This window comes from Aquarana catesbeiana, linkage group LG08, assembly GCF_042186555.1.
Source record: "Aquarana catesbeiana isolate 2022-GZ linkage group LG08, ASM4218655v1, whole genome shotgun sequence".
NCBI classification, from domain to species: Eukaryota; Metazoa; Chordata; class Amphibia; order Anura; family Ranidae; genus Aquarana; species Aquarana catesbeiana.
The window spans coordinates 129,851,503-129,864,085 of NC_133331.1; positions in this window are offsets into that span (position 1 = coordinate 129,851,503).

The following is a 12,583-nucleotide window of genomic DNA, read 5'->3' on the forward strand; positions in this document are numbered from 1 at the left end:
TATGATACTTTTTGTGTACATTTCCTCTGCAACCAAATTACTGCTGTTGATGCAAAATCTTTGGAATGGTTCAAATTCCCAATCTGTAAATTACGCAGTACTAAATGTCTTTAAATAACATGTATCTTCTGGTCTTCTTTCAATATTTTATTACGTTGTGACACATTCTTTTGCTAGAAGGAATACATTTGCTTGTCATGTTTTAATAAAACATTCAGATATTATTTCTCATTGTATCAGTGCACCGCCCAGTTCTGGATTCTATTTTAATTTTGATTTCACAGCTATATCTTATTTTTATGTTCCTAAACTAGTACCCTGTGTTTCCCTGGTAGTGGTAATAGTGGATTATGCACGTTGCTATGCAGACTAAAGAAGCAACAATCAATTTGGTAAAAATGTGAGATACTTGGGTTATATTCATTCTTTTTATTCTTGCATACTCTCCCTAGCAAAAACAAAAAGGTTATATAGAAGCAGTAAAAGATTCATGAAAATAAAGCAGAACTTCAATAATGTGCAAAATTATAAAAAAAGAATAAGGCAATATACATGTTCATGAAGAAAACTGACACAAAGAAAACACTGCATCAAACTTAAATGTGCACATTAATGAATGAAAAAATAAGCAAGCATAAAGTCCATAAGTGAATGAATTCCAACATCAAAACTGAATACTCTGAGATAAAACCTCTAGATCTTCCACCACGAGTGCTCAGTATGAAGATAGCCACTCACCAGAGCTGTTTGACCCCTTTTTACAGGACGCTTTGGGAACACCAGATTGGTTCCACTACTGGAATAGATCCACTCCAATGGCCACTCAGGAAGGGGCTAGAATGTAAAAAGTGACTCCACAGGAGACACGCATCAAAGTCTCATAGTGTTTACACCTAGTGCCAGGTCAGGCACTATTACATGTGAGTGTAACTGCTATCATTGCTGCTGTTTTTACTTTATTAAAAAATACTACACTATGAGACTTTCCTTGTCAAAAGAAGTTTATTGAGTATACAATGTTATAAAGATACATAAAGTAAGTTTACAAGGATCTATAAAGTAAGCTCATTGTTGTACAGTAGGGTTTATATAGGTAAATATCATGAAATTTCAAATATTAAACATTGGGTTCACGTAAACCTAAATTAAAGATATATGTCATTTCCTTAGTTACTTTTGTAGGTATTTAAATGATTTATACCTACTATACATATTGTTTACAGGTAGAGTGTATATAGGTCAAATAAATTCTGATAATGAGCTTTAATCGTAAGGTGGAGAAAAGGAAAGAGAAAGAAGAAAAAGGGTAGAAAGGTAGAGGTATGGTCCACAAGGTTGTCCCGCTCGTCAGTTTATTATTCTTTTTAGTTCTCTTTGAAGCCTTAGAATGGGTGTCTCTGTAAGTCATTTAATCTGTTACCATGGCAACAGGACAGAGTCATTGAAGTTTGACAGGAACTGTTGTTTTATCCAAGGATGCCAAAGTTTTTCAAATTTTGGAATTTGATTTTGATCGATGGCTACCATCTTAGCATGGGACATTGTATTATTCATTCTGTGAATTGTTTCTGCTAGTACCAATGTAGGAGGAATCCATGCCTTGGCCACTGTTTGTTTTGCAGCCGTTATTAGTTGGATCATAAGTTTGAATTGAGAGAGTGTTAACCATTACGGTTTTAGATTAAGTAAAGTTATATATGGATCTGGTTGTATTATTTTTTTAAATATTTTAGATGCAATCACAAAGACTTCCTTCCAGAAGGTTTGGATTACTGGGCACGTCCACCATATGTGTAAATGTGTGCCTATTTCTGGGCATCCTCGAAAACAAAGAGCTGAGGTATTAGGTGAATATTTTGCCACTCTAGCGGGTACAAGGTACCAGCGAGTTAGGACATTATAATTTGTCTCCAGTGCTAAGATGTTGGGTGAAGATGACTTAGATGTGAGCCATATGTTAGACCAGTCCGTGTCTTCTAAAGTTCGTCCCAGGTCCTCCTCCCACCTCTGAACGTAAGAGGGTCTATTAAGATTTGCTACTCCATATAATTGATTATAAAGTGATGAAATTGTACCTTTATCAAATGGATCTTTTGTACAGATTGATTCAAAAATGGATAATTGGGATAAGGGTGTATCCCCCTTTAGGAATGGTGTATAGAAGTTTTTGATTTGGAGATATCTAAATATCTCAGAGTTTGGTAGATCATATTTTTCTCTAAGCGATGGGAATGAAAGGAATGATTTAGATGCTATGAAGTCATTTAGTGTCTGAATGCCTGATGTTGTCCAAGCTTTAAAAGAATTTGGGTAGATCCATGCCGGATAAAAGGCCGGATTTCTGATAAAAGAAAGGAGAGGATTGTGTGGAGATTGTAACTGATATTTGGTTTTTAGTTTATCCCAGAGAGATAAGAAGTGTTTAGTTATGGGATTATGAATTTTAAAGCGGTCTTTAGGATCAAGCCATAATAAGTTTGATATTAATAGAGGGTCATTTTCTGAAGCCTCTATAAATACCCATAATGGGATTTCCTGTTTTGCATGGTATTTGGACAGACTGGCCAAATGTGCTGCTCTGTAGTAGTTAGTAAAATTAGGGTATCCCAGGCCTCCTTTATTTTTGGGAAGATGTAGTGTGTGTATAGGTATACGTGGTTTAGAAGAGCCCCATATAAACGAAGTTGCTCTTTTTTGTACTATTCTCAAAAAATAGGAAGGAATTGGAATAGGGAGGACTCTGAATAGATAAAGCAATTTGGGTAGAATAGTCATTTTGATTGCATTAATCTTCCCTATCCAGGATAAAGGAAGTTGCGACCATTGTTTTATTAGGTTTGTGATCTGTCTTAATACAGGAGGATAATTGGTTGAGAATAAGTCAGAATGAGATGCTGTTAAATGAATTCCAAGATATGGGATTGATTTTTCTGCCCATGTGAATGGGAGTGCAGCCCTAGCCGGGATCAATTCCATGTTTGTGAGTGAAATATTAAGCACTAGGCATTTCTTAGGATTAATCATAAGGCCGGATAGGGCTGCAAATCCATCAAGAGCTGGTATTAAGTTAGGACCAGAGTCCTGTGGTGATGATAGAAAAAGTAATATATCGTCTGCAAATATACATAATTTGTGTGTAATACCTCCTACTTCAATGCCAGTTATAGTTTGGTTTGTTCTGATGTATTGGGCCATGGGTTCGAGTATAAGGGCAAATAATAAGGGAGATAATGGGCAACCCTGTCGGGTACCTCTTTCGATATTAAAGGCATCAGATTTGTATCCAGCATATTTTATATAGGCTTTGGGTTTATTATATAATGCTTTGATCCATGTTAAAAAGTGGGGTCCAAAACCCCATTTTTGTAATGAATATTGCATATATTGCCAGGATACTGTGTCAAATGCCCTCTTAATATCGAGAGATAGAAATCATAAAGGGATTTTCTGTTTTTTAGCAATATGTGCCAATAACACTGCCCTGCGTATATTATCGCCTGCCTGTCTATTTGGCATGAAGCCTACTTGATCTCTATGTATTAATTTTCCTATAATGCTATTGAGGCGTTTTGCTATTATTTTTGCTAATAATTTAATATCGAGGTTTAACAGAGAGATAGGCCGATAATTCACACAGGAAGTATCATCAGAAAGGGGTTTGGGGATCATACAAACAATTGCCATTAATGTTTCTTGCCGAAAAGAATGTCCATCTAGAAGTTTGTTAAAAGTTTCAGTGAGAATGGGAGAGAGTATTTCTGAGAATGTTTTATAGTATAAAGCCAAGTAGCCGTCTGGGCCTGGTCTTTTATTAAGTTTTAGGTCTTTTATGGCGTTAGCAACTTCATCTATAGTTATAGGCTCATCCAAACTGCTTTTTTGATTCTGAGATAACTCAGGTAAGGTTATTTTTGAGAAGAAGGATTCAGCCTCTGTAGGATTAAATTCATTGTTTGTCTTGTATAAAGTTGCGAGATGTGAGTGAAATTTATGGACTATTTTAACTGGATTACAAGTATAAACATTTTTTGATAATTTCAAACGTATTGGTTTGAAAGATTTGTTAGTTGAATTTAATGCCCGAGCCAAATATGTACCTGGTTTGTTTGTATTCATGTAGAAATTGTGTTTGGAGCGTTTGAGGGATTTATCAACTGACTCAGTGAGAAATAGATCGTATTCCAATCTAGATTTTTCCAGATGAGATTTTGTACTCTGAGATGGATTATCTTGGAATGATATGTAGGCTGCATTAAAATTGAGTTCTAGTTTTTTTGCTAGATTTTTGCGTTCCCGTTTAAATAGTGCCATTTGTCTTTGTATTGTACCACGCAAGACAGGCTTATGAGCTTCCCACAGTGTTATTGGGGAGATGTCTGTTGTATTATTAATTGATATGTATTCCTTTAAAGCTTGTTCAATGGCCATCTGATGTAGTGGGTGTTTGAGCATTATGTCCGGTAAGTACCACGTTGGGTCATGCGCTTTTGGTATGGCTGAGGCTATAGTAGTGTATACTGCATTATGGTCAGACCACGGAATCGGAATTATATCTGATGCAATAATTTCTGGTATCATTCCTATTGTTAGAAAAATATGATCTATTCTGGTGAAGGTTTGATGAGGGTGCGAGAAATAAGTGAATTTCTTTTTCATTGGGTTAATTTCTCTCCACGAATCTACCAGATTGTATTTGGAAAGAAGTTGAGAAAAAGGTAATCTAGAGGTTATTTTGGATGGTGTAAAAGGTGATTTATCTAGAAATGGGAGGAGGATCTGGTTCGAATCCCCACACATTATGACTGTTCCTATTTTGTGTGTATTAATCACTTGTAATATATGTGAGAGGAATGGTGTAGGTTGTTTGTTAGGAGCGTAGTAGGAAATCACCGTGATTGCTGTATCCATTATATAACCCATGAGTATCAGGTATCTACCTTCTGGGTCTTTAATTTCTGATGATAAGGTGAATGGTGTGGATCGGTGAAATGCAATTAGAGTTCCCCTTTGCTTGGTACAGGCAGAAGCCGTGTAAATTTGTTGATAAAAAGGAGAAATATATTTTGGAGTAGAATCTTTGGTGAAGTGTGTTTCTTGGAGGCATACTATGTGAGCCTTCTTGTTATGGAAAGTACGGAAGGCTTTGGTCCTTTTTTGAGGGACATTTATTCCCTGAACATTCAGGGAAAGTATATTCAGTGGTGCCATGGCAACAGATCAAATAGTTTTGACTTACTTTTTGTTATGCAGAGCTGCCTGCGCAGATCAACCTGTGTGGACTGAAGAGGTGAAAAGATAGAAAAGAAACCAGTGAATTCTGGAGTAAAGAGTAAACAAAAAACATATGAGATTAGATGATACATTGTATAAATTATTTTTTGCAAGTAATCACAATTTACCCGTGAAAGAGAATAAATATCTCTCTCAGGGGAATAAGTGCCTTCGTCACACTCCCACATAATATGGTTGGGAGAATGAGGAAGGCTAATGGGGGTACACGGATCTTCCGCTTACAGGAGAGAAGTGCTATGTCAAAAGACATCAAAATGATGTTTCATTAATTGGAGTGCAAAATATAGTTTTTGTTGAAATTATTTATTCCAGGGTGGTTGTATATGGTTAGTCTTGCCCTAGGCTAAATAATTCAGTTAGAAAGGTACTGTTAATAACTTTGGTATTGATGAAGATAGTTTGGATTATTTTGGGATTTTAACCCTTTTAGAGTAAACAATTACATATTTTATTCATATGTAACTGTTTAGATATGTTAACTCATAAAATTGAGGTTGTATTGCTTCAGATTAGAATAAACAAAAACATAATTCTAGGAACTAGTTAGGTAATAATATATTTGTTTTAAGAAAAACAAAAAAAAGCTTCCATTACTTCTGGATTATTGAACATATTTGTCCTAAAAAGTAATAAATCTATTGTTATTACCTGATAATATATAACTGAACAAGAATTTCCTTATTTCACTTATATATTCTAAGGCTATATGAATCAGAAGCAATAAGAAATATAACTGGAATGTAACATGATTCCACACATTGTGTGACTATCAGAATGCAGTTACATTCAGTTATAAATACAGGTTTTTTATAGAGAACCATCTCTTAGTATAATAAATGAAGAGATATCAGGAATTAGGATGTCAGTCCATTGAATCTTCTTGGTCCATGGATGATGTGGCATAACGGCCTCTTTTGTGAGAATGATGATTCCCATTTTGTTCTGGAATTTTCTGGGTGCTGCCTGAAGGTGAAGATGATGCCATTCTTCTGCGTGTGGGAGAGTTGCTGCTTGTGGGTTCTGTCAGATTTAATTTTAAAAGGGTTTGTTGTAGTTCATCTGCTGATCTGCTTCTGTAAATTGTACCTTGGTAGTTAAATCTGACTGAAAAGGGGAAGCCCCATTGATACATAATGTTGTGGCGTTGCAGTTCTATTAGTTGGGGTTTCATGGATCGTCTTTTAGTAATAGTAAGTTGGGATAGGTCAGCAAAAATTTGATAATTGTGTCCTTGAAAATTAAGTTCCTTTTTTTCTCTTGCAGCAATTAGTATTTGTTCTTTCGTTCTGTAATAATGAAATTTTGTGATTATATCACGTGGGGGTCCATCTTTCTTTTTGGCTGTGAGGGCTCTGTGTACTCTGTCCAGTTCTAAACGTTCAATAGGGATATCTGGCTTTAGTTCTTGTAATAGAGCAGTAATAGTAGATTGCAGGTCTGTCACAGTTTCAGGTATTCCCCTTATGCGCAAGTTTGAACGTCTGGCTCTATTTTGGTAATCTTCGAGCTTAGTTTGAAGAATTAAATTCTCTTCTTTTAATTGTTCCAATTCTGTTATATTTTCTTGGGTTGTAATTTCAATTTCATCCATTTTTATTTCTAAGGCTGCGGTGCGGTTTCCCAGCTCTCTTATTTCTTTGGTTAGGCTTTTTGTTATTTGGTCTGAGGTTTGTTTTAAAGCCTTATGAAGTATCTTTTCAAATTGTAATAATATTTCTGGGGATGCTGAGGAGGCTTGTGGAGAAGTTTGTGAGAGGATTTGTTCTGTATCTGACTCAAATGGAGAGTCTTGCTGTGACATTTTCTGTCTGTGAGAGCGCCCTGATGCTGTATATTGTGAGGTGACTGGAGCTGCTTCAGCTGCAGTGAGTGCCTGTGAGCTCTTTGTGAGGTGATTTTTATTTCTGCCACGGTTTCCTCCCAGTACCATATTTCCTGCCCAAACTTTCACAGTTTGTTCCCAGGGGCAAAAAGGTTCTAATGGATACCTTTTGAGTCTGCAGGCTCCGCTTTGTCCTTCTCTTCTCTCCTCAGCGGTGTGGAGCTCTAACAATGCATGTCTGCTCCACTAGGCTCCGCCCATCTCCCCCCCAGGTGTTCACTATGAGACTTTCAACCGTGTCTCCTGTGGAGTCATTTTTTACATTCTAACTCCTTCCTGAGTGGTCAAAGGAGTGGATTTATTCCAGTAGTGGAACCAATCTGGTGCTCCCAAAGAGTTTTTTGACCGTCCTGTAAAAAGGGGTCACACAGCTCTGGTGAGTGGCCATCTTCATTCTGGGCACTCGTGGTGGAAGATCTAGAGGTTTTATCTCAGAGTATTCCATTTTGGTGTTGGATTCACTCACTTATGGACTTTATGCTTGCTTAGCTTATTTTTTCATTCATTAATGTGCACATTTAAGTTTGATGCAGTGTTTTCCTTGTGTCAGTTTTTTTACATGAACATGTATAGTGCCTTATTCTTTATTTTATAATTTTGCACAGTTTAGAGATTTGTTCACTTTAAAGGGGGCAGCTGTTTGTCTACATGTTTTCATCCCCACAAGGCGCCATTATTTTGGTACGCATTTTTGCATACAGAACTTCAATAATATTTGTACAGGTCTGCATTTGATTTCTTTCTAGCTAGGCCTGTCATTGGGATCAGCATAGACAGATCACAAGGGGTATGATTGCTGAGCTAAACAGTATTTTTCTCTTTTCATTATGGAAGGGTCAGAACTGTACCTGATGACAATCACTTAGGTAGGAGCAAATCACTGTTCTTGAGCAAAAGTCTCTTATGTCAAATATATCTCAGTGATGAGTCCATGATACCATACTGTGAATACAATCAGCACAGAGGATTCCGTCAAAACCACCAATTTTTCCTAGGACACTTTTGTTGTACTGCACCACTACAACTGTTTCTATGAAAGCAATCTGCAGAATATTACACCAGATAAGAACCACCATAATTGGCTACCATTTGTGGGGAGAAGAAATACATTTAACAAGAGAAGCCAGTTTTAGAGCTGCTATTTGGCTGTCAGTTTACATTTTGGTTCATGTTACAATACTATTTGACTAAGATACACGCATACAAGCTACAAGCTTAATTTACAAGAATGAACAAATTTACAACAACCAAACGAATCTAATATTAATACATCTTTCATCAATTTGGTTACAAAAATAACATCAGATTGGTTGCTATGTTTTATTACATGTTACCTACCACCATTTTCCTTTGTCCTATTAAAGGGTAATTCCAGTTTCTGCACAAAATATGTCTCTTAAGAGATAATAAATATCATTTTGCTTTCTTTTAAGAGCTTTTCATTGATTTTCTTGTATCGTGTATCTGTACTCTGTTTCAAAACAACTATCCTTTACAGCAGTGTTTCTCAACCTTTTTTTAGTCAAGGCACCCCTTAAAATTCAGCACAGTCTCCAGGCACCACATTCTAAAATGTAAAAACTGAACTAATAGTTTTACATAATGCAGCAACATCCACAGGCGTAGGACACCCATCGTTAGAGGTGATTTATTTTTGTAAAGCAAATACACCTTTGCACACTGATACTGATTAGTATTCCAATCAGTTTCTCTCCCTAGCTCTAAACTAATGTGACCTCAATGCTGATGGAATGGGGCAGGGGTGGAGCAAACAAGGATACTACACCCAACATCCTCCTTAATAAATGATGATGTCATTGAAAGTTGGGACACTGGCGGCTAGAAGGTTGTAATGGTGTACAATAAAAACCTGTAACATAAGCAGATTCCCACCCACTGGCTTGTACACTATTTTTAAAGCAATTTTTGGCATTTTGCTAAGGCACCCTGAAGAAACCTAAAGGCACCCTGGTTGAAAAAGGCTGCTTTAAAGCCTGGAATCTCATGGCAACTTGGCCTTATTCAGCATCACCTGTATCTTCTATTGCACAAATGAGAACAAAGAGGATGAGTATAAATCCTGAATAATAATAATAATAATAATGAGGAAGCAGGTCAATTATGGTCAGCAGATATAGGGCAGAAACTGCAAGTCAGTATATAGAAAGAGGTAAAGTGGTTGTAAACCTTATGCCTCGTACACACGATCGGACTTTCCAGCAGACTTGGTCCGACGGTATCTTCTATTGCACAAATGAGAACAAAGAGGATGAGTATAAATCCTGAATAATAATAATAATAATAATAATGAGGAAGCAGGTCAATTATGGTCAGCAGATATAGGGCAGAAACTGCAAGTCAGTATATAGAAAGAGGTAAAGTGGTTGTAAACCTTATGCCTCGTACACACGATCGGACTTTCCAGCAGACTTGGTCCGACGGTCTTTCCGCCGGAATTTCCAGTGGACTACCTGAACGGACGGACTTGCCTACACACGACCGGACTTTCCGGCAGGCTAGGTCTGCCCGTCTTTCCGACGGACTTTCGCCGGAGTTACGGAGGACTTTCAGAATGAACGGACTTGCCCACACATGTCCAAGTCCGTTCATTTTGAACGTGACTCGGGTACGATGGGACTAGAAAAGGAAGTGAATCTCGACACTTTTATTGGCGAGATTGACACCTTGCGAGCCCCGTTGCTGGGCATACCAGGCCCTTAAGTCTGGTATGGATTATAAAGGGAACCCCCTACGCCAAAAAAACGGCGTGGGGTCCCCCCTAAAATCCATACCAGACCCCGATCTGAGCACGCAGCCCGGCCGGTCAAGAAAGGGGGTGGGGAAGAGCGAGCGCCCCCCCTCCTGAACCGTACCAGGCCACATGCCCTCAACATGGGGGGTGGGTGCTTTGGGGGAGGGGGGGCACCCTGCAGGGCCCCCCCACCCCCCCACCCCAAAGCACCTTGTCCCCATGTTGATGAGGACAAGGGCCTCTTCCCGACAACCCTGGCCGTTGGTTGTCGGGGTCTGTGGGCGGGGGGCTTATCGGAATCCGGGAGCCCCCTATAATAAGAGGGCCCCCAGATCCCGGCCCCCCCACCCTATGTGAATGAGTATGGGGTACATGGTACTACCCCTACCCATTAACCTAGGGAAAAAGTGTCAATAATAAAACACACTACACAGGTTTTTAAAATAAGTTATTAGACAGCTCCGGGGGGGGTCTTCCTCCGGCTTCAGTGGTCCCTCCGGTTCCTCTTCTCCCGGCGTCCGGTTGGTTCTTCTCCGCTTTCTCTGGCCTCTTCTCCCGGTGTTCCAGTTCTTCTGCCAGCTCCTCCACTGTCTTCATGCTGCTCTTTTGCCAGCGGAGGCCCGGACTTCTGGCTTCTTGTGTTTTTGGCTTCTTCCCTCTTCTCTTCTCCAGATGTTGACACGACGGTCTCTCCGGCTGGACTGCTCTCTGAGCGCTCCGCTGTGACTTATATAGAGACCCCGCCCTCTTATGACGTCACAGTCCCTGGGCATGCTGGGACTGTGACGTTTTAGGGGGCATGGTCAACATCACCCGGTGTAGGCAGCCTTATATAGTGTGGGGCATGGACTTATTTCCCTTGAGCCATGATTGGCCAAAGGCCTTTGGTCAATTATGGCTCTCTTAGCAGAGGGCACTGGGATTGGCCAAAGCATGCAGGTCAGGTACATGATTTGCCCAATTATCATACAGCAATTCACTGCGATCTCGCAGTGCATTATGGGGCGTTCCGTGGTGCTCGTATTTGTTGCGAACACCCCATAATGTTCACTCTCTGGCGAACGGGTGAACACACGATGTTTGAGTCAAACTTATGTTTGACTCGAACATCAAGCTCATCCCTACTGACTGGTTGCCATGGGCAACACAGATCTTTTCTACTTGTCTTTCTTAGAAGTTAATGTTTTATCACAGAGATAAAACAAAGTACTCTTGGTAATTATGAATTAAGCTATGCTAAAGGGAAATTTGCCTAAAGGATACATTATGTACACTGAAAATATGGTAGTGAGAGATCCAAGAATGTCACACTGTAGGCGTCCCATCCATTAACTGCTTTTATATTCTGTCTTTTAACTGAATCCCACAGTATTTGTTATTCAAACAGAATACTGAAAAATATTTAATTTATCTTTCAAATAGATATTGTTCCTGCTCCTTTATTTTAAATGAATTCCATCACCCTGATGAAGTGCTATATTGTCATTAGGTGTGTCATTTCTATGCTACATTTCTGTGCCCAAAACCCATAAGTGGTAAACATTTTCATATTATCCTTGAGAATGTCAATTTAGATTTTCTAAAAAAAACGCAAAGTGTGAGATGCAGTGAGTCATTATCAATCCAAACATGTTTTTCAAGAGTATCAATTTTAAAATAGTATGATATAAAATATGTTGTAAAAAAAAAAGCCAAAAGTGCATAAAGGAAGCACTTATTTCATCTGCTTTGTGTATTATAGTTATCATTGCAGTTTTTATCTAAGTTTCATGCATGGTTTCCATATTTTCACATGCTTGATATTTTATATTTTTCCTATCGTATTAAAGATGAACTTTAGGCAGATATAAAGGGCATAAAAAAAGTGATATTAAACCTTCAGATTTTAAGCACTTTCAGTGCTGTGGCTGATTTAATCAATTACAGAGTGTAACCTGGACTGTAGCTGATAACTGCCGTTGAACTTCTTTGTTGCTGTATTAGGAGAAGAGGGCTGACCAGAGACTGCCGCTGCCATCATTCTCTGTGCAATACTACAAGCAAGCAGATGTGTGGGAAAGAGACTGGGCTGCTGCTGATCCTGGATGAACATAGCTGACCACAATAAGATGAGAACTCAGAGAAGCAAAGAGACAGAGATCCTTCCCCCTGGGAGGGTGTGATTTGGGTGCCTGGTGAAATCAGACTGTACTACAGAGCACTCCCACCACTTGTAGGGAAGGAAAAGAGGGACTGTCTCAGCGGAATTTGAGATAGGTAGGAGAGTAACAACAAAAAAGGGAAATCCTTTCCACAAGGAGGGGACTTTAGGGGCTTCTTACCACAATACATTTGAATAAAAGAAAACTTTCATTTTACAAACCCATTAAAAGATAAGTAATTGTCTAAGATAGTAACATTACAACAACAAATTAATCTGTTGTCTGCTGAGAACTATTGTGCTTTCTTCATGGGCCCCAATTTTGCCGACCATAATTTGTTTTTTGTCAATCGTTGGCCAGTGAGGAAAAAAAACTAGACTGTTATAGCAAGTTAGGACTGTCTTTATTAACTGTTGCTAGGTAAATACAGTTTAGTTAAAAAGGTGTTTAACCATATCTCTCAGAGTAATGTTGTTGTCTTATTGATTATTTGTATAAGTACACTTGCCAAACCTC